Raw genomic sequence first — 27,646 nt, 5'->3', positions numbered from 1 at the left:
ACTTCTGGGCTCTCCACTCACATCATCAACCATCACCCACAGGAAGCCCTTAGCTCCATAGTACACTACTCCCCAAGAACATAAGAGACTACAAGCCTCCCCCACCCAAACAATTCCCCCCCCCCCAACAATTAGTCCAAGAACATGACCGTGATTCGAAAGGCCCACTAAAGGAAGCCACATTCTCCACCACACCATGCACCAAAGCCACCGATTTTCCATCGTTAATCCTTTTTGAAGAACTCGACTCCTACTATAGGTCCTAATATCACCCCACCTCAAAATTCACACGCCATGTTTCAGAAATCCCAAAGACCATCCACAACATTCATATGGATGCACCAGGATATAGGCCATTTCACCCTCAAAAAACTTGATTTTAAGTTGTCTAGAAATTTAGTGCACACAAATTGGTGCATTTGATGAGCCATTATACAAAAGGATATTAACAACTATTTCAATCATGTCTTGCACACACCTCCCACGAAATCCTATGCTGTATTATTCTACGTTCTACAAAATGTCCAAATCACTGCTAATTGAAGAAAACTGACTGAGTAGATTTATTTAACTGCACAGAGGAAAATGATTTTAAGATAAATTTTTAGGAAAATATTTAATTGTGGCCTTCATTTTTAATTGGACCAGTCTGAATAGACAGTCTGTATCTACCAATGCATGTGATAAAAAGATAATAAAGAATTTCCTCATTTAAAATGAAAATGATTGTCATTTATTTTAAGTATTTTGACTGAAAATAGTTCAATAAATAAAACAAAAAACTAATTGTGACAAACAAGGAACTTTCAAACCCAATTTAGAAAGTATTATTAAGATTAGAATTATTCTTTAGTCAAAAGAAAATCACCTCTGCATGTGGCATGCACTGTCAAAACCAAAGTACTCATTGTTCCATCATGACAAAGGTAAAACTACAGATTAGTCAGAACCACCATACATTTGATTCAAATTTACCCTAAAAATTAATTTTGGGGCTCTGATTTCAGGGCTTACTTCTAGTTTGAAGTAAAAAGGTACAGATGTTCCTGGTGATCAAAGTAAGGCAAGAAAAACTGGTCTGTGTATAAAAACCTAATTGACTACCCATGATAATGTTCTACTGACACATTACTCTAACTTCTGCCAGCAGTTTTTGTATACAAAGAAAGAAAAATGAGGGTATAGTTAAAACCTTTGTTAAAACAGCAAAAATTTAATTATATAAAGAAAATGTCATCATACACATTACAACAATACTATGAATTACCCTTCCATATCAGTATAAATAGTCATTTGCTAGTCATGTACCACTGCCATAAAATTTCTTTTGTTGAATGTGCTGAGATTGCAATACCAAAAGTAGACACTGTAGATAGTAAGTATGAATTGCCTCTGAGAAACTAGATACATCCCCTGTTGCCATTACTGTATAGTTAGCCACAATGATTTTATCAAATGAAGTTTAGGAATACCACAATCATTCAATAGCTATTTGGGGGGGGGGGGGGGGTGTGGGAAGCTGTGGATAATTAAATCCTTCTGCAAATCATAAAACACTCAAACTTATGGGTCTAGAAATTATTTTACATCAAGCTATGATGCCATGTTTCATGTGCAGTGCAAAGGAATTTAATCCAAGCGTAACATTTAAGCGCAACTTGGTCCTTGTTTTTTTTTGTGAGGTGGATACAGGGGCTGAAATCACATGTTAATGCTCAAGTTTAATTAAAACCTGGTGGTCTATCACACTCTTGACTCAAACACTTCAATACCCAAACAAGAAATTCTCAGTCTGGTCCCATCTGACTCAGATCTAATAGCAGAATTCTATGGAGGCCTGCTTCAGGATTAAAATAGGCCACAATTACTTACCTTGTTATGCTCTGCTGCAAGTCAGAATATTCTTGAGTAGGCCAGCAAACAATTTACCTGTTTGCTTCCCACCTCTACTGATGTTGTTAACACCTACTATCCTCCATACCCAATTATGCATGCCCCAATCACACCCCTTGCCAACAACAGACTGATGATCCTTCCCCATTCATACAACTCCAGACCTAGAGCTTCTACTCACACTTGGCAATTTGCCCAATTTCCTTCCTTGAACTACAATGACAGTAGGCAGCACATTGAAAATGTTTTCAAATTGAAGGCCCATTCCATTGCACTTGACTCCTTGGGTCTGGAAGCCTTACATAAATATGGCATGAGCTGCCAGGATTGTTTTAATGTACTTTCCTGACACAGAAGAATCAATGTCCCAGGTCTCCCAAATTAGGTATGTATTGCAGCTCTGTTGCTTTGAAACTTTTGTTCAAAAAGAGATTTTACTACTTAAAATATGGAACATATTCCAAGTATTTCAATTTTAGCTAGATCCTGACAATTTATGTTGAGATGAAAGACATGTGACATTTTTCATTCACCCATATTTCAAGGTAGAGAAGCAAGAGTAGCTCAAGATGCATTAGATGGATGGTTGAAATGGAGATGGTTAGTAAATTGGTTTACTATTGTCACAGTCAGAGTACTACAGCCAGAAACAGGCCCTTCGGCCCATCCAGTCCATACTGACTGGATCTTCTGCCTAGTCCCATTTACCTGCACCATATCCCTCCAAAACCCCTCCCATCCATGTACCTACCCAAGCCTCTCTTAAATGTTACAATTGAAGCTGCATCTACTAGTTCTGCTGGCAGCTCGTTCCACACTTGCACCACCCTCTGAGTGAAGAAGTTTCCCCTCAGATTTCCCCTTTCACCCTAAACCTATAACATCTAGCTCTAGTCTCTCCAACCTTAGGCAAAACAGCCTGCGTGCACTCACCCCCTCTATACCCCTTATAATTTTGAATACCTCTTATAAAATCTCCCCTCATTCTCCTGAGTTCCAGGGAATGCAGCCCTAACCTATTCAACCTTTCCCTATAACTCAGGTCCTCAAGTCCCAGCATCATCTAAATTTTCTCTGCACTCCTTATTGATACCTTTCCTGTAGATAGGCGACCAAAACTGCACACAATACTCTAAACTTGGCCTCACCAACATCTTGTACAACTTCAACATCCCAACTCCTGTATTCAAAGCCCTGATTTATGAAGGCCAATGCACCAAAAGCTCTCTTTATGACCCTATCTACCTGTGATGCCACTTTCAAGGAAGTATGGATCCGTATTCCCAGGTCCCTTTGTTCTATTGCACATCTCAGAGCCTTACCATTCACTGTGCAAGTCTTACCCTGGTTTGTCCTCCAAAAGTGCAACACCTCACACTTGTCTGCATCAAATTCCATCAGCCATCTTCCTAGCTGGTCCAGATCATGCTGCAAGCTTTGATAGTATTCCTCATTGTCCACTACACCCCCAATCTTGGTGTCATCTGCAAATTTGCTTATCCAGTTTACCAAATTATCATCCAAATCATTAATATAGATGACAAACAACGGACCCAGCACTGATCCCTGCGGCACACTACTAGTCACAGGCATCCAGTCAGAGAGACAACTATCTACTACTGCTCTATGGCTTCTCCCACTAAGCTAATACAGAATCCAATTGACTACTTCATCCTGAATGCCAAGCCACTAAACCTTCTGGACCAGCCTCCATGCAGGACTTTGGGAAAGGCCTTGCTAAAAGTTATGCAAACAATGTCCACCGCCTTCCCTTCAACCACCTTCTTGGTAACCTCCTCAAAAAACTGATTGGTTAGACATGACCTACCACACACAAAGCCATGTTGACCATCCCAAATCAGGTCCTGTCTATCCAAATACTCAATTATCCTGTCCCTTAGGATATTTTCCAATAATTTACCCACGACTGACATCAGGCTCACCGATCTATAGTTTCCCAGTTTATTCTAAGAGCCTTTCTTGAACAAGGGGACAAGATGAGTTATCCTGTTATGTACTGAGGTACAGTGAAAAATTTGTTTTGCATGCCATCCATACAGATCATTTCATTACAACAGTGCATTGAGGTAGTACACAGAAAAACAATTACAAAACACAGAATAAAGAGTTACAGTTACAGAGAAAGTGCAGTGCTAGCAGACAATAAGGTGCAAGGTCACAACGAGGTAGATTGTGAGGTCAATCTTATTGTACTAGCAGGCAATTCAATTGTCTTATAACAGCAGGATAGCCGACCTTGAGCCTGGTGCACTTTAGGCTTTAGTATCTTCTGGTCAATGGGGGAGGGGAGTGAAAAAGAAGAGAGTATGTCCAGGGTGGGTGGAGTCTTTGATTCCGTTGGCTGCTTTACTGAGACAGTGAGAAGTAGCGACAGAGTCCATGAAGGGGAGACTGGTGTTCATGTGCAGAGTTGTGCCCACAACTCTTTGCAGTTCCTTATGGTCTTGGGCAGAGCAGTTGCCATACCAAGCCGTGATGCATCCAGATAGGATGCTTTCTCTGGTGCATGGATAAAAATTGGTGAGGATCAAAGGGGACATAGCAAATGTTTTTAAGCCTCCTGAGGAAGTAGAATCACTGGTGTACTTTCTTGGCTGTAGCATCTATGCGGTTGGACCAGGACAGGCTATTGGTGATATTCACTCCTAGGAACTTTAATTTCTCAACTTCAGCACTGTTGATGTAAACAGGAGCATGTGCACTGCCCCCCTTCCTGAAGTTAATGACCAGCTCTTTTGTTTTTCTAACATTGAGGGAAAGGTTGTTGTCATGACACTATGTTACTAAGCTATCTCCTTCTTGTACTATGACTCATCGTTATTTGAGATACAGCTCACTACAGTGGTATCATCTGCAAATTTGTAGATGGATTTAGAGCAGAATCTGGCTACGGAGTTGTGAGTGTATAGGGAGTAAAGTAGGGAGCTGAGGACACAGCCTTGTGGGGCACCAGTATAAGAGGATAATCGTGGTGGAGGTGTTGCTGCCTATCCTTACTGATTGAGGTCTGTTGGTCAGGAAGTCAAGGATCCAATTGCAAAGGAAGGTGTTGAGTCCCAGGTCGGAGTTTGGTGATGAGTTTGCTTGGAATTATAGAATTGAAGGTAGAGCTGTAGACAATAATCAATAGTCTAACGTAGATATCTTAACTGTACAAATGCTCCAGAAGAGTGCAGGCCAGGGAGATGGCATCCACAGTGGACTGTTTCAGCAGTAGGCGCGAGGTTGTCTGGGAGGCTGGAATTGATGTGTGCTGTGACCAGCCTCTCAAAGCACTTGATGGTGGATGTCACAGCCATCAGGTAAGAGTCATTAAGGCACATTGTCTTATTTTTCCTAGATACCAGGATGATAACACTCTTCTTAAAAAAGGTCAGAACCTCAGATTAAAGTAGGGAGAGATTAAAAATGTCTGCAAATACCCCTGCCAGCTGATCTGTGCAGGATCTAAGAACATGGCCCGATAAACCATCCAGGCAAGATGCCTTCTGTGGGTTCACTTGCTGGAAGACCGATCTGATGTCTACAACAGTGACTGTGGGTTCAGGTGCATTGCAGGCTGTTGGGGCAGTTGTTTCTGTTCAAATAGTGCACAGAATGCATTAAGCTCATCAGGAAGGAATGTGTTATCATGGCTCCATCAGAAATATCATGGCAATCAAAGGTTATACTTGCCTTGAGATTGCACAAGATAAATTCACCAGAATTATTCCTGGGATGAGAGGTTGTTCATATGCGATAGGCCTGGAACAGTCTGTGAATGTTGGAGAATATTCAAGGCTTAAACAGACATGTATTTTTTTTTAAAAACAGCAAGTGAACAGGGCTTGGAGGCAAAGTGGATTCAAGAGGAAAGTTCATGATCTTGCTGAATGAAGCTTTAGAGAGCCATATGTACACGCCTACTCGCATTTTGTGTCTTACAATATATTGAGTTTTTAATTTTCACGTCCGAAGGCAAAGAAATAGAATTCAAAGTGGAGCACAAGGCACAGCTGCTCCAATATGAAGAATACAAATTTGTACTTTGCTGTATTTCAACTGGGTAGTTTGCAGTTTAGATTCGTTTAAAAAAATCTACCACTGAATGCCATCATGTGATCTCAAAGAAGTTTCACTCAACAAACTCATGCTGATGAAATTAGGCTCTACAAGCAGCCATTATACAAAACAATATGTGCTTGAAATCTATATTTGAATTATGCTTATGCAACATATTTGATAAACTAGCAAACACAGTGTGGTGGTCAAAGCCTTTATAATTTTTCTGCACATTGACTTGGCTTCGTGCTTCCAAGATGATGATTCAACTAGTGCCTCATTAGGCACAAGAGACCTCAATGATTTAGCAGCAGAAGAATTTCCCTTTGCCCCCACCCATTTTATTCCAAAACAACCTGCTTAACTTGCAGGTTGTTTTGGTAACTGAGTAGATGCATTTAATTTTGCAGCTTTGCTGGAGCTTTATTGTTGAATGTACTGAAATTCGAGGAGTCCTGAAGAAATATATTCTAGGTGAGGGTACTGTTTAACTTGAGCACAGATCAGTTGCTCAAAAGGAAGAGCCATCAAGTCCACCACATCAGGCTGCACCTCCACATTTTTGGAGTAAGACAATGAATGCACCCTCGGAGCAAAGATTAATATTCTGATGCTGAATTGTAGCAATAGCTTCCATCTAATGAATCAAATCCCAACCACAATCCTTTGTCTCATTTGAATTTTAAGGTGCATGTTTTGGTTTCAAAACAGGAAAACAGTAATAATTAGTCGCAACCACTGCTAGATGTTCAGCTGAGGGGGTATCTAGGAAGGCAAAGGGAAGGCAATAGTGCTGGGCAATAAGAGTTATAACAACCAGACCATCGGGAAAGAACAGAGCACACTCATGTGGAAGTTGAAATAAGGAAAAACAAAAAGATAACATTCAAGAAAAAAAAGGATTAAAGAAATTAGGTCACCAAAGATTTTACTGGGATCAGTGAAAATGGAAATGAAATAACAACTAAATTTTGTTTATAATGCATGTGAATGTGCAGTGGGTGAACTACAGGTACAAATAGTCAAACATAAATATGGCATCAAGAGAAAAATATTCCTAGATGCAAAGTGTTCAGGATGGAAAGGAAAGGCAGAGATGTAACAGTACTGATTGAAGAGAATACTTATTTGCTGGAGAGTGGATGTCACAAAGGAGTCAAAGACAGAATCAGTTTGGTTCAAGCAAACTGAGGAAACATTACATTGCTGGCTGCTTTCAGTACCTCACCACAAATATAATGCTAGATTTTAATTACTCCAATGTAAACTGGGTTAGCAACAGTGTAATACTGTTAAGGGTAGAGAGGGTGAAGAATACCCAAAATGTACCCACGATAAATTTTTCCCAAAGCAGACCATCAAAACCATTTGGCAGATTGCCTCATTGCCAGAACTCAGTTACAAGCACCAAGACATCATTTGGTTGGCTGTTGAGACCCACCCTAACAGATCCTTCCTGAACAGTCAGAGTCTCACTCCCAATACACACTGCCCTCTAGATGGCTATGACGTGGAAGAGACAATTGTCCACCGCCTTAAGGACAGTGTGTTGCCAAGAACACCTGGAAAAGGATGCAAGGTCTTGAACTTTGCCCTGAGCATCTGCATAACAGAGGACGCTCTAATCAATGGACTGTTCTCAGGGAAGCACACCAAGACAAACATCAAGTGTAACACACCAAGAGCTCAAGGAACTCAACAGGTCAGGCAGCATCTATAGAGGTAAATGGACAGCTGATGTTTTGGGTCAAAACCCATCATCTGGACTGAAAGATAGAGGGGAGATAACCAGTATAAAAAGGTGGAGGGAAGTAGTGGAGCAAGAGCTGGCAGGTGATAGGTAGATCCAGGTGAGGAGGAGTGATAGGCAGATGGGGAAGGGGAGAGAGGGAAGAGCATCGAAAGCCAGGAGGTGATGGGTGGAAGTGACAGAAATGGCTGAAGATGATGTAATCTAATAGGAGAGGAAGGTGGGGGCATGGAAAAAAGGGAAGGAGGTGGTGAGGGCAGAGGCAAAAGAGACAGCGTGATGGGGACTGGGTAGATCAGGAGGAGAGAGAAAAAAAGGACAGAGTGGGAGCAGTTTACCAGAAGTTGGAGAACTCCGTGTTCATACTGCCAGATTGAAGACTACCCAGGTGGAATACAAGGTACCTGCCATCCTCCCACTGGTTCCGCTCCCCACTCTCCCCTATCTGCCTATCACTCCTCATGTGGATCCACTTATCGCCTGCTAGCTCTTGCTCTACCCCTTCCCTCCACCTCTTTATACTGGACACCTCCCCTCTATATTTCAGTCCAGGTGAAGGGTCTCAACCCGAAACATTAACTGTCCACTTCCCTTCTTAGATGCTGCCTGACCTGCTGAGTTCCTCCAACTTTTCAGTGTTGCTCCAGATTCCAGCATTTGCAGTCTCGTGTAAACACAGTGCTACTCGACAATCAATTTGTTGAAAGATGCATTTTTGTCTTCAGAAATTTGTTGGTTTTCCATTGCAATGAGATGTCTATAAATGAATGCTGCCGACTGGCACATTCAACCTGTTTTCCAGGAAATGTGCTGAGGAACACACTGAAGCTTGGTGCAGCAAATGCAGAGATTGCAGTCCTTCCCCCATAAAGCTCAAATCCTGCTGCCACCTGACACCAAGGGGCTGAGTCCAGTGTAACAACCTCTAACACTTGGTGGGTGTGTTGTTCAGAGGGGCCATATGGGAGGCATTTGTGGCTTTGTAAATAGTATCTACTGACTTGATGACCCTATGAATGTAACAAAAGGCACACAGTTTGTATTGTACTTCCTGTATACTTTTTTCAAAAATCAACTTTCATAAAAAAATGTATTTTTCTGAAACAGTACGCTTCTGATTCAGTGCTGGATCTGGTTCTGGGAAATCAGGTAGGTTACATGCACCATGTTTTGGTAGGGGAACATGAAATAGCGATCATAATCTCATCAGATTTAGGTCAGCTCTTGAAATGAGAAGCAATCAGTAATATTAATGAATTGCAGTCAGGCCAATTTTAAGGGGATGAGAGAGGATCTGACTGATGCAAATTGGAACCAAACGTTAATAGGCAAATGAATAAAACAATGGGCTTCCTTTGAGGAAGATATGGTTCAAAGAGTTGAAGCAAAAGGGAGGACAAACAAATTTAGAATTCCCTGAATGATGAAAGATTCAGGAATTAAAAGCAAAAAAGGACATGTGTAACAAATATCAGGTTGCCAAAACCAGCAAGGATCAGCTTGAATATAAAAAGAGAATCATTTGGGAAGGAAAATTAGAGAGCATACAAGATTAGACGTCAACTTAAATGAAAATCTGAGTGTTCCATAGGCATTCAAATTGTAAAAGGGTCCCATTATGGGCAAAAATGAAAACTTGCACATAGGTGTTAAAGGAATTGTTCAGATAGTAAGTACAGGTCATCACTGGATAATGAACAGCTTCTATTTTTCAGATGTCTGCAAGTCAGAAAATGCACAAAATTTACTTGATGTAGTTAACCATACCTCCACGGCCTGTACTTTGCATCTGCCTTTGCCAGGGAAAAAGATGCTTCCAAATAGTAAAGAAAGATGATTGATATAGGGAATATAGGCAGCACAGTGGTGCACCTGGTAGAGCTGCTGACTCAATTTCATCAACTTGTTTTGAACTAGGAGATCCACTCCCAACTGAAGTCTAGGACTGCAGCATTCAAATCAGGTGATTCTGACCTTTACAAGAAATCAAGATACGACCTCCATAAAGCTATCAGAGATGCCAAGAGGCAATACCAGTCCAAAATAGAGTTCTAGACCAGCCATCAATTGTGGCAGGGTTTACATCGTATAACAGGCTATAACACAAAGTCAAGCAGCATAGCTGACAACAGCCCATCCCTTCCTGATGAGCTTAACGCATTCTATGCGCAATTTGAACAGAAGGGGATTGGTATGTCACCACCCACCCGACAGCCTCCAATGCACCTGAACCCATGGTCACCATTGAGGACACAAGATCAGTCTTCTTGAGAGTGAACCTGCGGTAGGCATCTGGCCCGCATGGGGTCTCTGACTGTGTCCTCAGATCCTGTGCAGATCAGCTGGTGGGGGTATTTGCAGACATTTTTAACCTCTCCCTGCTTCAATCAAAGGTTCCCATCTGCTTCAAGACCACCAATATCACCCCAGTACCCAAGAAAAACAAGGTAACATGCCTTAATGACAACTGCCCAGTGGCTCTCACATCCACCATCATGAATTACTTTGAGAAGCTGGTCATGGCACACATTAACTCCAGCCACCCAAAAAACCTTGACCCACTGCAATTCACCTACCACCCAAAGCAGGTCTACAGCAGGTGCCATCTCCCTGGCACTACACTCATCTCTAGAGCATCTGAACAGTAAAGACACCTCTATTAGACTACTGTTTATTGACTACAGCTCTATAATTCCAAGCAAACTCAACACCAAACTCCAAAACCTGGGACTCAACACCTCCCTTTGCAACTGGATCCTTGATTTCCTGGCCAACAGACTGCAAATCAGTAAGGATAGGCAGCAACACCTCAGGCATGATTATTCTCAACACTGGTGCCACACAAGGCTGAGTCCTCAGCCCCCTACTCTACTCCCTATACACTCACCACTGTGGCCAGATGCTGCTCTAACTCCATCTACAAGTTTGCAAATGATACCACCAAGGGCTGTATCTCAAATAACGATGGGTCAGAGTACTGTAAGGAGACAGACAGCTTAGTGACATGGTGTCATGATAACAACCTTTCCCTCAACGTCAGCAAAACAAAAGAGCTGGTCATTGACTTCCTGTCTACATCAACAGTGCTGAGGTAGATAGGGTTGAGAGCTTCAAGTTCCTGGGACTGAACCTCAAATAGCCTGTTCTGGTCCAAACCATGTAGATGCCATGGCCAAGAAAGCTCACCAGTGCCTCTACTTCCTCAGGAGGCCAAAGAAATTTGCCATGTCCCCTTTGTCCTCACCAATTTTTAAATTGATGCACCACAGAAAGCATCCTATATAGATGCATCACAGCTTGGTATGGCAACTGCTCTGCTCAGGACTGAAGAAACTGCAGAGAGTTGTGGACACAGCTCAGCACATCACAAAACCCAGCCTCCCCTCGGTGGACTCTGTCTATATTTCATTGCCTCGGTAAAGCAGCCAGCATAATCAAAGCCCCCACTCACCCAGGACACTCTTCTCCCCTCGCCCATCAAGCAAAAGATACAAAAGCCTGAAAGCACATACACAAAGCTCAAGGAGAGCTTCTTTCCCACTTTTACAAGACTATTGAACGGTTCCCTTGTATAAGATGGAGTCTTCACCTCACAATCTACCTCATTATGACCTTGCACCTGCCTGTCTACCTGCACTTTCTCTGTAGCTGTGACATTCTGTACTGTTTACCTTATACACCCTCAATGCACTGTTATGAATTGATCCGCTTGAACGGTATGCAAGACAAGTTTTTCCAATGTATCTCAGTACAAGTGACAATAATAAACCAATTCCAATTCTTTACTTTGGGTACTGTGTGGAATTTGCGCATTCTCCTTTTGACCACGTGGGTTCTCCCCACAGGTACTCTGGTTTTCTCCCACATCCCAAACACATGCGATTGGAGAGATTTACAGTGGCCAAATAACCTAAGCAACATCCATCCACCCCCCCCACACCCCACCACCTGCATGTAGGCAGGTAACTGAATTTGGGGAGAGTAAGTTAATGTGAGACAAATAGGTTGGCAGAGAATATTAGTGTGGGATTGCTCTGTGAACCAGCATAGGATTTGATGGTCCAAAATAGCTTCTATCTACATCTGAAAAGTTCATAGCATGAGGAGGTATTAGAAAAGGTTGGCTTACCTTAAAAGTAGGCAAGTCATCCAGATCAGTTCAGTTGCATCCTAGGATTGTGGGGAAAGTTTGGGAAGCAATTATGGACCATAATCTTACGACATACTTTGGATGTGGGGGTGGCACCAGAGGGCTGGAGAATAGCATACATTACTCAATAAAAGGTAGCAAGGATAATCCCAGCAAATATAGGCCATTCAATTTAAGCTGATGGTAATAAAAATTTTGGAAGTGAAAATGAAAATTAAAAAGTCACCAGATGCTGGAAATCCAAAATAAGACAAAGGCTGGAAATACTTAGGTCAGGGAGTATCTGCAGAAAAAGAGTGAATGATTCAGGTTAGAAACCCTTTGTCAATACTGAGAAAGAAAGATAAAAGGGAAATTTTAAGTTTGAGAAAGTCGTAAAGACAGAACTAAACAAACATCTGTAACAGAGTGAGACCAGGTCATATGGGTTAATGTGGCAGTTAAAAGAAACAATCATCTTCTAACTGCAACTTCTCCACAACTTGAAATTAATGTTTTTACTTTGCCCAGTCTCTGATCTCAAACATTAACTTTGTTTCTCTTTCCACAGATGTTTCCTAATCCAATGAATGTTTCTAGCATGGTCACCTGGAAAAATTTAAGGGCAAATTGTGTTTAACCAATCAAATTGAATTTTTTTGATTACGTGACAAAGATAATGCAGTCAATGGACTTTGATAAAGTATCACATTACAGCCTTATCAGCAAAATTAAAGTACATGGCATAAAAAGGACAACAATTGCAAGGATACAAAGTTGGCTAAGTAACAAATACAGGGATGTAGTGAATTTGTTTGGACTCTAGGAAGAAAAATAGTTGTATTAAGATAATGAAATTAACCTTTTTAAACAGCATATGGAATGCACTGCCTGCAGAAATGATAGAGGCAGGTCCCTGTATGGCCTTCAAGGAAATTGGATAAACATATGGTGGAGAAAAATTGGCAAGACAACAGAGAGATGGCCATTGGGTAGAACGTGAGAGTTGCTTTACTGGAGCACCAATGCAGATATGGACCAAATGACCTCCTCCTGTGCTGTAACTTCTGATTTTTAATTGTGGTACTGGATTACAGGCAAGCCCACGTTTTTTTTTGGGGGGGGGGGGGGGAAAAGAATGTCAGGTTTCTGGAAAACAGTCCATATTGTGATTTTCCATAACATGAAGTTGCATCATCTGCACATGCATCAAGAAACACGAGTTGGAAAAAAGTGTTTTTGCTTCAACCCGCCCCCCCCCCCCCCCCACACACACACACAAATTTCAAGGGAGTGAATTTTATACATCAAATTTTTGGGAAGCAGTATAGGAATTCTGCAAGGACAAATTTCCATTAGCCAAACAGCCTGTATTTGGGATTAGAAGGAAGAAGTTTGCAAATTTGATGTTATTAGAATAAATAAGCAAAATAAGAATATTCAAGCAATCCTTAAAGCATTTCAAATACAACACGAGTGATACATTTTCCTAAGACAAAAATTTGAAAACATCTTAGAACAGAACAGGCCCTTCAGCCCACAATGTTGTGCTCATCTCCAATTAATCTATCCCCCTCTCTACTTCAGCTCCCATAACCCTCTTTCTTTCATCCATGTGCCTACCTAATAGTTTCTTAAATGACCCCATCTTATCAGGCCCTGCAGTGCATTCCAAGCACCCACCGTTGTACAAAAAACCTACCTGACATCTCTCTTGAACTTTCCTCCATGCACCTTAAATGGGTGACCTCTAGTATTAGCCATTATCACCCTGGGAGAAAAAAAGATGCTGGCTGTCCACTCTGTCTATGCCTCTCAATCTTATATCTCTATAAAGTCTCCTCTCATCCTCCATCACTCCAAAGAGAAAAGCCCTAACTCACTTAACCTCTCCTCATAAGACATGCTCTCCAATCCAAGCAGCATCCTTGTGAATCTCCTCTGCAAAGCTTCCACATCCTTCCTATAATGTAGTGACCAGAACGGAACACAATATTCCAAGTGTGGTCTAACCAAAGACTTATAGAGCTGCAACATTACCTCTTGAACTTAATCCCCCAGCTAATGAAGGCCAGCACACCATACACCTCATCAACTTGCACAGCAACTTTGAAGGATCTATGTACTTGGAGGCCAAGATCTCTGTTCCTCCACACTGCTAAAAATCCTGCCATTAACTATGTACAGTTCATTCTTACCAAGTGTATCACTTCACACTTCTCCATATTGAATTCCATCTGCCACTTCTCCAGCCAGTCTAAATCCCATTGCAACCTAGGACAAACTTCTGCACTAAGACACCACCAACCTTCATGTCATCTGCAAACTTACCAGCCCATCTTTCCATTTCTTCATCCAAGTCATTTATATATTTAAAAAAATCAAAGAGCAGGGGTCCCAGAACAGATCCTTGTGGAACACCATTAGTCACTGACCTCCAGGTCAAATACTCCCCTTCTACAACCACCCTCTGCCTTCAGTGGGTAAGCCAATGTCAAATCCACACAGCCAATTTTCCACGGATCTCAAACCTCATGGGTTTCTGAATGAGCCTACCATGGGGAACCCTGTCAAACACCTTGCTAAGATCCATATATACCACATCCACTGCACTACTTTCATCAATTTGTCTTGTCACTTCCTCAAAAAACCATAAGGCTCGTGAGGCATGATCTGCCCTTCACAAAGCCATGTTGACTACCCCTAATAAAACCATGCTTCTCCAAATGCTCATAAATCCTACCCAAGAATCCTCTCTAATAGTTTGGCCACCACTGACGCAAGACTCACTGATCTATAGTTCCCGGGATTATCCTGTTTACCTTTCTTGAACAATGGAACAATGTTTGCCATCCTCCAATACCACTCCTGTGACCAGGGAGGACTCAAAAATCATTAATGCTCCAGCAATCTTTCCTTACTTCCCATAGTAACCTGGGGTATACCCTGTCCAACCCAAGGGACTTCTCTATCCTAATGCTTTTTAGTAGCTCCATCACTGTCTTTCTTAACCTCAAGATACTCCAACATATTTGCCTGTTCTATGCTAACCTCACATTCATCTAAGTCCCTCTCCATGATGAACACTGAAGCAAAATATTGATTTAGTACCTCCCTTACCTCCTTTGTCTCCAGACACATTTTCCCCCCTTATCCCTGAGTGGTCCTACCCTCACTATTCATCCTTGTAAGGAGATTATGTTTTCAGTAAAATATTACCTGTATACCAAGAAATGTACTTCAGCATTACCCTTATGAAAAACAGTTCAGTCTCATGTTAATCTCAAATGACAGGATGCAATTTGCCATGTTTTCCTTGTAGTGCTACATAATTTTTTTTAAAAATCAAATTTCTTTCTTTAATGAATAAAAAAAGAGATATCAAGACCATCTCAAAGCAATAGACTGCTTAAACAAAGGAAATTTTGGTTGTAATTCCATCCCCTTTTACAGAGGGCTATTATGTGCAGAGTTGTTTGGTCTCAAACATCCATATTGGCATTTGGATTCCACAGCAACTTGGAAAATGGGCTAAAAATTTGGCAAAGAAATTTAGCACGCAAGGCTAGGTTAAAATTCTCAAACTCAACCTGCCCATTTCTACAGAGAGACAAGTCATGGACTGGTGACCAAACTGCTGAGGTGCAAAGTTGGTTACAAAAGGTCTAAGAAGAATAATGTGCGCTTCTATTTAAATTTACTCCCCCCCAAAAAAACATGGAAGCTGGGATTCCTACCTGCTCCAAGAGCTTTACTGGCTGTTTATCTATGATTCATCCTTTTCTAAAAAAAACAAAATGTCTGACATTCAGAAACGTAAAAAAAACAAGCAGATAATGAAGGTTCAGGAGTTTTTGAAAGAGACCATAAATAGTGAGAAAAGTTATTGGGTCACAACAGGGAATGGCATTTTGGCAACAGAACTGAGGAAGATACAATTTTGAATTTCAGGAAAACTAAGCTTGAAGCCTAGGCCTCAACATGAACATTGGCCACTGAGTAAACTATAAAGCCTACAAGATACTTGTTATTATGATGAGACTTGCTAACGAGCTTTAAATTACCTTTAAAGAGACCTTCTCCCCACCCATCCTCTCACTGTAGTTGCATGTTCCTCATAGAATTATCAAATTGCTTGGTGCTTTTTTTTAAAGAAATCAATGAGAAAATAACAAGTGGAAAATGAAAACCAAAAGCTTTGAGAAGATGGATGCACAATTTGAATTTTGAGAAAAGCTATGTTGGAAGAACAGAAAATGTTTTGCTCCATTTCTCAAGTTGCTCGAAATACCTTTTGCCATCAGTAGATAACAAGGGAAACTGGTCTTTTGAGAGAAGGCTGGAGAAAATTTTACCCAGCATTATTGTTATCGACATATATCATACAGCAACATCTGCCAAATGTTTATAAAGGCAATCCAGCCAAGGCAGAATCAGTTGCAATTTTGAAAGCTGCACCCCTAACTTGTTGATACTCACCTTCTGGGCTCTGACAAAAGTGCACATTTTTTAGTATTGTAATATAAAAATAATACAACTGTTCTCCAGCTGCCAGGAGATGACAAAGATAATTGGATCAAGTGGGGAAAAGAAACTTAGCTGAATTATTGACTGCTATTGAAGTTGGCAATAAGTTACAAGTTCTTCAATGCCACACTGGTCTTATGCCAAAATTAAAATACAAAAATCCTGCAAATACTCCTATCAGTAGATTCTTTTTTGTGGGAAGACAAGTTAACACTTCAGGCTGAAAACCTTTCAAATTCTCTCTCAGTTGCTTTTAAGTGACATTGATCCAAACATTAAACCATTCTCTCCACAGATGCTGCTTAACCCAAATATTTTCAGTGTTGCTTTTATGCTTGAGGCCAGTGATACAAACTTCCCCTGCAGATGTTCTCACATTTCCTGTCAAGGGATAATGTAACCAAAAGTTAGTTACAATGATGTAAAAGAGAACAAAATGGATGTCTACAATGTTTTACTGGTAAATGCATCAGGTTCAGTGTAATTAAAGCCTGGAACCAAAGTTTCACCAAGCACTCAAGCCAATAACTATTTAATGATATGGAAAATCTACTGGCTTTGCACAAAAATCAGAGTTCATGAGTAATTTCAACGTGTCATTTCTGCTTCTATAATAAATTAGTTTGCATGTGCATTGAACAATGTAAACAACATCGCCCGTTGATAAAATTGGTTAAGAGTTTAGTTTGGGTCACTGAATTCTCTTGGCAAAGAAGACACAGCTGCCAATTATTCATGCAAGAGCCATCAATAAACAGAACAGTCATTCTTGTACTCAGTGTGTTTAATCACAACCATATTTGTTGAATCACCAACATGTCTATTGTCTACATTTAATGCCAACTGAAACACAAGGCTACAAAACATACCAAGGTACCAAAACAAAATCTCCAAAGATGAATTTCTGCTTTCATGTTATTTGGTGTTGCAATATAGGACTTGCTCTATTGATAATTTGGCATAGTCTACTACTCTTCCTATAACAGAGTATGTTTTGATTGTGTTTCATCATTCAACAGCATCATGCTCAAATATACCAAGACCATTTCACTGCCTTCAAATAACATTCTGCTGTGTTCTTACCTTGGATCCCCAAGTACTAGATTACACACCTCATTTCATTTAAAACATCCCAATTAAAAATCAACTTTCAAGCCTTCTACACTATCTAAGGGAAAATAAGACAAGTTTATACCATTTCATTCTTTATTAGCATGTATCAGCACTTTACCCTCAAGCCCTTTTTTATAAAAACAAAAACTCTTTCAGCTGCAGGGACAAAAGCTGGGTCTAGCATTTTAATTTTTGCTCATCTTTATATAGAGCTACATTACAGAAAAGATTGTCAGTCTTGTTTACACCACTGCACGCTAATTTCATGACAATCCATCCACTTCATCTTTCAGCATGTCTTCCTCAAGACTGTTTTCTGTTTGAAATGATTCAAGTTATTTGACTTGATCGCTTCCTCAGGAAGTAAGTTCCACATTCCATTAGCCTTTCTGACTAAATTTAGTAATTTTATACTAGACTTCAATACTGTGCTTCAGGACAACTTTTGCTTGTTTCTCAATATTAAGGAAGAGTCATTGCGAATAATATACCAGCCATTCAGATCTTGAATCGTAGTCCAGAAGACCTGGAATAATGGTTCAGAATCATGAGTTCCAAAATAAAATCTACTGGTGACTGAAAAACCCTGTCTTTTATAATTAAAACTATTTTACCAAAAAATCCAGTGCATAATGAAACTGCCACATTGTTGCATTCACCCAACCATTTCCCTATTGTCTTATAGTCAAGGAAATAGGACATTCTTACCCAGTGTGCCACATGTACAACTCCAGATCCACAGCAAGGTGATTGACTCTAACTGCCCTCTACAAAATGGATTGACAGGGGACTCACTTAACCAAAACAACAAACCTACAGGCTCTCCCAATACCAGATTCAAAAGAACAGTGACAGAGCTGGGTGTGCACAAACACCAAAGTCCTTCTCATGAACTGCCAGTCTAGTCAAGCAAATTAGATTCATCTCTTTCAACTAGCTTCTCAGATGCTTCCATCACAATCCCTGTACATTCTGCCTCATCTCTGAGACACAGCAGCTCTTGAAGGACACAGCATTGGAGTAAGTAATTGGCAGAGAGTGCTCCAAAGTTCCTCATATGGACGTTAAACTGCATTAAGTATCAAAATGAGCAAAGGAAATCTGATCATCACCACATGCTATTCGGCTAATAAATCTGTAATCTATGTAGAACACCACTTAAGAAGCCAAGCCTTGTACAAAGTATACTCTGCATGCTAAAATTTTCTATCTTGACTTGGTAATATTGCCACTTTTAAAAACTGAGGTGGAAGAGACCAGGACAAAGCTCCCAGATTGGATCCTAGGGCGTTTTGACAGAATCAAAGATGCATTTCATAATTAGCCATACATTCAACCAGGCTGTTCCAGTAGCCCCAATATACTGGATTAAATTACAACATCTAGTTACTCTTAATCACAATAGTGATGTTTTGGGTAATGTTATCAATGAATCATGAATAACCTGTTCAGCCATGCCAAATACAGGTTCCATCAGCATTACCTAGCTCTAAACATCATCTGACCACTGAATTCCAAAAAAGTGTGGAAGACCAGGAAGTGACTATCCCAATACCAATAGCCCAGTAAAATTGAAGTCAATGGGGGAAGTGCCTGCAGTCATGCCCAACGTAAAATGGACTTTGCAAGTCAATCATCTCAGAAATTCTTTAGGACACAGTCCAATGCCCAAACACCTTTAGACACTGCAAGAGCCAGTAGTGGGTATTTGCTAATGTTAACAAAGTGTTCTGTTCCCTTCACATTTCTTGGAAAAGGGAAATTTCCCAGCTGTTGCTGCAGCTAGGTATGGACAATATACAGAGTAATATACAGTTGATTCCCAAGTTATGGAAGGTGGATTGCCTTCCTAGAAAACAGTGCATATTGAGATTTTCCTGACACAAAGCCTCATCATCTGTGCATGCATCAAGAAATGCAATTTGCAAAAATAGTAAGAAATTGAAACAAATTCCATGAGACCAAACTTTTATTCTACATCAGGTTTTTTGGGACTGATTTTTGAATTACATAAGGGCAAATTTCTCTTACCTAAACTGCTGTAGAGGTCACTTACAGTAATAATCATACAACAATCACTTCCAACAATAAGATCTTACCATCTCCCTTTGATGTCATTCCAATTGGCAATACTTTGATGTCCTCCCATCATAACTGGTGCAAAAATTCTGAAAATCCTAACCTAACAGATCCACCATGGGTACCTTCACAAGGGCTACCGTGGTACCAGGCAGTAAGCAGCTTGCCACCACCTTCATGGGTAAGTAAGAGTAGATATTACATGCTAACCTTCCCATGGTCTCCCACTTTAAATTTACCAATACCTTCATCATTTCTTGTGAAAAGTTTGGCAATTATATCTTGTTATTTGGAGACATGAGAATGGAGATGGTGAACATGCAATGGCCGTCTTGAGCTCCCAGTTGCATGCCATTTCAATTCCTCTTCCCATATCAACCTCTGACCTCAGCCAGGATGATGCCAAACGCAAACTAGAACTTTACCTCATATTCCACCAGGGTAGTCTACAACCCAATGGCAAGAACACCGAATTCTCTAATTTCAGAGTAACTTGCATCCCTACCCATGCTCCTTTCTCTCCTTCTGATCCACCCAGGTTCTCTCAACCTACCCTTCTTTACAAACCTCCTCACCACAACCCAGTTTCTTTTGACTCCCCCACCTGGTTCCATCTGACCATCACCCACACACTTAACCCACTGGGCCTCCTATCGCCTCATCCATCCCTCCCTTATCTGGTTCCACAACACCTGCCTTACCAAAAAAAATTCCACAATCTGCAACCCTCTGTTTTCTCCACTTCCAGCCTCTGACTCTACCTCCACTGGCTCCATGTGCCCATCATCATCCTCCTCATGTGGTTCCACCCATTACCCATCTCACCCCTTTAAAGTGGCTATCCCCATCTACTCTCTGTCCTGATGCAAGGTCTTGACCCGAAACATTGGCTATCCCTCTGCCTCCACAGATGCTGTCTGAGCCAGAGTTCCTCCAGCTGTTTTGTCTTTTTACATCTTGTTATTTCTTTTTTCACCTTTTGGTAGGATTACAAATCCAGGCTTGATAGATTTCAGCTTTTCATTTTTGGAAGTCTAACATTATACTGTAGTACCTCATTTGTTGATCATTCTTAACAGGAGTGCATTTAGCTATCAACACTACTGCCCTATTTACTGCCATTTATTAATAATGTATACTGTTTCAGTTGCATGCTTCTTGCATCTTATTTCTGCCACTCTATCCATAAAACTCATAACACCCAAATACAATATTCTATTTTCCTACCCATCACTTTCAGTGCCTTGCTGAAATCCTCTGAATTTCTACTGCTGTAATTCCTCATTAAGCCCTCATTATAGGAAGGATGTGGAAGCTAAAGAGAGGGTGCAGAGGAGATTTACCAGGATGCTGCCTGGATTAGAGAACATGTCCTATTGAGTGAGCTACAGCTTTTCTCTTTGGAGCAACAGAGGATGGGAGGAGACTTGATAGAAATGTACAAGATTATGAGAGGGATAGATAGAGTGGATAGCCAGCACCTTTTTTCCAGGGCAGCAACTGGAGAAAAGTTTAGGAAAAATGTCAGAGGTAGGTTTATTATATAAAAAAAAGTGGTGGGTGCCTGGAACACACTGCCAGGGTGGTGGTAGAGGCTAGTACAATACAGACATTTAAAAGACTCTTAGTAGGCACATGGATGCAAGAAAAGTGGAGGGTTATGGGCTGTGTAGAAGGGAAGGGTTTGATTGATCATATAGAGTAGATTTATGCAAGTCAGCACAACATGGTTGGCCAAAGGGACCCGTAGTATGTTCTAATTAGTCTTACCAATTTTGAAAAAAAGTTCAAGTTTAAAGAGTGGAGTTTACATGTTCTCCCTGTGACTACATGAATTATGCCTGGGTGCTCCAGTTTCCTCTCACATCCAAAGACTTGCTGGTTGGTAGGTTAATTCACTATAAGTTACACCTTGTATGAGTGAGTGGTAGAAGAATTAAAGGGAAATTCACAAGCATTTGAGAGAGAATAGTTTTTGGGGGGAAAAAAAAAGAGGAATAGGATTACTCAGCATAGAATCAACAGGCCAAATGTTCTCCTTCCATGTTGTAAAGAAATCTAAAAATATGGTATCGATAAACAATCCACAAAATAAAAAAAAGTACAGAGCTTTCTGCAAAATTTGCCGATTCATAATCATTTGAATAAGCAATAATCAAAAGCCACCACAGACTGAAGGCTAAAGTAATTTAACCAAATTGATTTCCCACAAAGGTTGATGAGAGCAATATAGTTAATGCACGTTAGGAATTCTAATTAGCTGCTCTCTGTTAGACATGCATTGCCCATAAGTGGCATACTCCAGCTTCAGGTGGAATGCAGAAGTATACTCATGTGCAACAGAGCATGGACAAGATGGTGGTACATCAAAGACTTGGCAACAAACTCAGTTCAGCAGGAACACAAACTAGAGGGCATAATTCCAAAAGGGTTAAATGAATAGAAATCTGGGGTGTACATGAATAAATCCTGAATGTGTCATGGTAGGTTGAGAAAAGAGTCAGGGAAAGTGAAAATGTTAGGTATAGAACCAATTCTTTTAAAAGTGAGAATAACAAGAACTCAATATCTGTATGTTCCTGTTAAGAGTGAAGAGCAAGGCTGGTAGGAGTAGGAAACCCTGGAATGACAAGGAATATTGAGGTGTTGGTCAGGAGAAAAAGGAGGCATGGGCCAGGTACAGGCAGCTGGGATGAAGTAAATCCCTGGAGTATGTGGGATGCAGGAGTATACTTAAGAGAATCAGAAGGCCGAAAAAGGGCCATGAGATAACTTTGGCAGAAAAGATTAAGGAGAATCCAATGAGATTTTAAGTATATCAAGGAAAAAGAGTAACAAGGGAGAGAATAGGGCCTCTCAAAGACCAAAGTGGATATCTGTGTGTGGAACCGCATGAGATGGGCGAGGTCCTCAATGACTATTTCTCCTGTTTTTACCATGGAGAAAGACCTGAAGACTTCAGAACCTGAGATAATTGATGGGGATGCTTTGGGGATAGTCCACATTTCAGCAGTGGTGGTACTGAACATCTTAAAATACAAAGGCAGTTAAATCTCTGGGACCTGTCTAAATTTGCAGATAGAGAGAAAATGTTCTCACTGGCAGAAGAGTGAAGAAATAGAGAACAGTGAGAACAATTGGAACCAAAAGGACCATAAATAAAAATCCATATAAAATTATATAAAAATCCAGCAAGTGGTTCAGATCGGGGATGCACTGCAGGAGGAGGTGAGGGTTATTGGAGACCGATTTAAATGCGAGATTCAAAAGGGAAACTGTTTAGTACGCGAAACAAAAAAAAATTCTGGAAAACGATCCTGCATGGAGTCAACGCAGACTCAATCCCCGAACAGCCTCCTTCCGTACTATACACTACGATTCTGCGGGTTATTATCACCGAGAAGAGATTTTTCATGTCGTAATTGTTAATGTTAAAACTTTTAAACGCTTTTGGTTAACTTGCCTATAAATGCAAGCCTCATTCAAGCTATTATACTTTAAAATCAGAAATAGTTGATGATTAAGTGCGACAAATAGTTAAGAATTACCTCCCCGATTCGCACACTTGCCACACAACGTGCCCCGCTGCTGCCCGTTCAGTTTGACTCAGGTAAGTCGGTTGCTTGCAAGGCACTGCCACCTGGACAGAGTAGGCAAGCGCACTGACGACCTTTTGTCGCCCGTCCTCCTGCAATAACCAATCGGACACTTGGGCACGTTGCAGTGGGCGGGGCTAACACTTAACTGACAAGTTTGTTGCGCGCGCCCGGACAATCAACAACGGCCGAAAACGGTTGGAGGCGGGACCTGGGCGAAGCGGATTGGTGACTGGGATTTGAGTGACGTTTCATTTCAGCAACACAAAAATCAGATTCATGCACACCCTGAATTACTCGTTCAAAATACCACCTCTGACTCTAAAGCTTCAAGAGATGCCTTTTAATCATAAACTCAGTTGCACCCAGCACTACTGTTTTGTAAAACTCCCCGGCCTTCCATCCGAGCGGGAGAGAGCAATTTGCCAACGTTAGGTTTAGTGACAAGAGTTCAACGGACTGTCCAGTTAAAACTGCGGTCCACACACACAACAGATTGGTGTGGGGAATGAAAAGGTCGAGGCAACAGGATCTGCAGAGCATGGGTCTCCATCAGTCAGTAAATGCTAGTAAAACATGTTCTCATTTCCTCCTTTCCCCTAAAAAAGAACAAAACATTTGAAAAGGCAGGCGGAAGAAACTATTTTATTGTCGTAGGCTGACCGTTTTATACAACTGTCAGTCAGGTTTGCAGCGACTGCAGATTTTTTAAATTTTCATTTACTGAACAGATCTGGTTGGGAGAAGAGAAAGGGATTGTCCAGTTGAAGAAGAAGAGTACGGTCAGCATCCTCTCCATGCAAGACATAAAAAACAGCTGGTTGGTTCGCGAAACAACCATCAGGCATCTTACAAAGATCTCTGGATAGAAAGGAGCCACCACTCACTCACTAAAATTCCCTGCTATTTAAAATTCACCAGAAAAGACGCCTCCTTTCAGCTTTATTGTGATATGAATGCTATCATTATAACAAAATAAAATGGCCTTGCAACCAACAGCGCCAATTACACCAAAAAAAAAGTCAATCCGGTCTTTTGCTGCGTATGGTGGTGATGGGAACTGCAATTCAAACAATCATTGGGGAGGAGTTTTAAAACACCTTAAAAAACTTCTAATAGTTGAAGCCCCAGCGGCCCAGAAGTCTGTCCAAACTTTAAAACGAAGCACCACGCAATCTAATCGCAGCCATCTACTTTTCCCATCTGGTTACCAATTAATCTCTTTCTTCTCCAACTAGCCACGTACACATTAAAAATACAGCACAACATATAAACCACGACATATAAATTACGTCTGGAATCAACGTCGGGGCACAAGCCGTTAATCGGCACGTGTGACATTTATAACGTGTCCTCAGAATATTATCAGGTTTACTTTGTTTTTAAACGATGACTAGGAAATCACCCCTCATACATGAGTGTCACCCTTTTCGGGAGGACACACTGCTGAAGCAACAAGTGTGGAGGTCTACTTCACATTTCAGGGCTCAAATAATCCTGTATTTACACATCCACTTCGTGTAATGTGCTCCTGAGGGGCGTGGGTGGTTCAAATACCAGAAGTTGGGGGGGATTTTTGCAATGTATAAAAAAAACGAGGGAGGAGCTGAAATATCGCCAGATATTTACATAACACATTTATAGTTTTATCAATTAACACGGCGAGAAGATAACGAGGCTGGAAAAGGGTTTAAAGTGGTTGACGAAGCCTTCATGTGACAACCGCAAGAAACACAAATAAGTTATTTCGCTCCACCCCCAAATCTCATTTTCGTTTCCTAAATATTACGTTGCTGACCCTCCCCTTAAAAAAACGAGAACACTTATATCACGATTACCGTACTCGGAAGAATTTACTTTCCTCTAGATAAATACTAATGGCTTGAGAAGAATATCGCCGCTTTTGCCATCGTCAGTTGAAAGTAATGTACCCAAAACAAATCAAAATTGGCACGCTGCAAGAAACAAGAGTTGTCAAAATAAAGTTGTTGCAAACTTACCTCGAATTAAGAAAGATCTGCACTTAAGCAGAGTCTGCTAGCAAACGCAGCCCGTTTGTTTTTTAAACCTATCTCCTTCAATGTTCTCGATATTTTGTTCTCTGTTTGTTACTGTTTTGGTTATGAGCGGATGTGGGAGGTTTTATAAAGCTTTCAGTTACAGCCCTGCCCACTTTTTTTTCATCTAGCAGACACGTGTTTTTCATTAGAAAAGAAAAACGTTTTAATTTTATAGCTTTTATTTTATAAACAAAGATAATTTATTTACAACACGAACGTTTTGAAAAATGCATTAAAGAATCCGTAAAATCACTGTACGGAAGTTGTACTTGTAAATTATTTTTAAAATCTCGAACTAGTTGCAATGGCGTATGTGCTGTTGAGCACATGCACGTACTAGGGCAATTAAGGCTGTCAGGAGGCAAAATACAAATTAAATTTTGTTGCCGCGCCTAAAGTAAATTATTTTCTCAGATTACAGCAGGCACATGACTATGTGCACACACACACACTGCAATTCCCTCACGTAGTCGGGATGATGCAATTTGGAATAGATAACTAAAACCCAGGATGTTTGTGAATTCTCACGTATGTATATCTTGCATACAATAAAACATTTACCATACAATTAGAAGCAGATACTCGCAAAAGTGGGGTTATTTATCTAAGTATCACTACCGTGTCTAAACCAGAACTCCCTGGTTTGGGATATGTGTGGTTGTGTGGCACGGGTTGTGTCTATCCAACTCCCTATCAGAATTTTAAAAATAGTGTACACCATTTTAAAACGACTTTACAAAGAAACTATAATGAAGAAACAAATAGACTGTGCGCCCAGTTGGATTATACTGGTATTACACTGCATGTTTTCACTCTAATTTTCTTCTTCCTATCTGTTTTATATTATTTATTTTTCCATAATATATGCATCAAGTTCCCCTCCCTTTAAAGAATCAATCACTCCATATTCTTGATACAATTTAATGCTGCATTCACTCCATTCTGTAAATAAATTCTTCATTCAATTTGGTATTTTTTATGCTCCCTTTTTGTGAACTTGTCTGCCTGAATTGTTTTTCCACATTCCCTCATCAGATCACAATAATTTATCATTTTTACTTCTGGATGAAAGTACCCAATCCCAAAGAAACTGCTAAGTGAATCATTTGCGCAAGCGTTCACAATAGCATTGCAGGATTCTCTGATGGAATGAGTGCTTCCCATATCTCTTCCTTACTTAATGCTGTTACCTTGTCAAACACACAGTTGCTCAATCTGAGTAATTCGTTCCAATCCATACCTCTGAATGCTCATGCACACTCCTGTTTTACAATAATGATAGGTAACTTGGCAACCATAAGACTTTACCTCCCCTTGGCTCAGAGAATCCCTCCTGCGTAAATGCCCACTATAATTATTTTCTAGAATGAAATCTTTCTTAAACTTTCACCAACAGTTATGTGAGAATGTGGTTCCTTTTCGCCCCTGAATGGTTGGTTCTGTTTTCAAGCTTGTCGAGGATTTACTCACCAGAGAAAATTGTTTCTCCTCATCTAGTCTATCAAATCCTTTTATCGTTTTAAACACCACAGTTAGATCTTCCTCATATTTTTGTTCTCAAGGGAACAGAAATCAATTTAATACAACCTGTTCAATCTGTTCCAACTGGCTGGTGATTGCTTTGGTAAATTAATGAATAATGTGCTTTATTATTCAATGATTCAATTTATATGTGCCATATGAGGAGTGAAGGTATAGTAAATTGAACATTTAAACATGTCTTTTCTTTAAAGGAGCGTAGAAATTTGTTCTTGGTTCCATGAGCCAAAACATGTTGTATAGCAAGTGGACATTGTACTCTGTTCAGAACTCCGGAAATAAATTTCAATAGCAGAGCATGAGACATATAAGCTACAATATTGCATCCAGCCAAGAAACAGATTTATTCCCTTTTGTATGGAAAAAAACCTTAGTAACATTTATTACTTGCCTGTGATGATGATGAAAGGCAATATGGTGGTGCAACAGTTAGTGCTGCTGCCACACAGCCCCCAGTGACCTAGATCTGAACCTGACTTTAGTTGCTTGATGGAGACGCAAGATGCTGGAAATCTGGAGCAACTCACAAAATGCTGGAGGAACTCAACGGGTCAGGCAGCATCTATGGAGGGAAATGAACGGTTGACATTTCAGTTGAGTCACTTCTTCAGGACTGTCCTCAAGTTCAGGTACTGAAGAAGGGTCTTGACCTGAAACATTAATTGTCCATTTCCCTCCATAGATGCTACCTGACCCGCTGAGTTCCTCCAGCATTTTGTGTGTTGCTTTAGTTGCTTGATGTGTGGAGTTCTTCCAGTGATTGCTTGGGTTTTCCCCCGGATGTTCAAGTCCCCCAGTAACCCCCCCAACCAACCCTCATTACAAAGGCAAGCAAGATGGTAGGTTAATTGGCAATTGTAAATTACCCCTATTATAGATGAGAGACAGGAGAATCAGG

General features: G+C 40.6%; 1 protein-coding gene across 2 annotated transcripts in view; it reads right to left on the bottom strand.

The window, feature by feature from the left end:
* The window catches only part of LOC127574093 (protein NDRG1-like), a 60,961-nt gene extending 37,708 nt beyond the window's left edge, over positions 1-23,253 (bottom strand). For both annotated transcript variants that reach the window (XM_052022761.1, XM_052022762.1), the window contains exon 1: positions 23,102-23,253. The gene's annotated coding sequence lies outside the window, so the exon portion shown is untranslated. The remainder of the gene's footprint in view (positions 1-23,101) is intronic.
* Between the last annotated feature and the right edge of the window lie 4,393 nt (positions 23,254-27,646).

Source organism: Pristis pectinata, chromosome 9, assembly GCF_009764475.1.
Source record: "Pristis pectinata isolate sPriPec2 chromosome 9, sPriPec2.1.pri, whole genome shotgun sequence".
Lineage (NCBI taxonomy): Eukaryota > Metazoa > Chordata > Chondrichthyes > Rhinopristiformes > Pristidae > Pristis > Pristis pectinata.
This window is presented reverse-complemented; position numbering and strand designations above follow the sequence as displayed.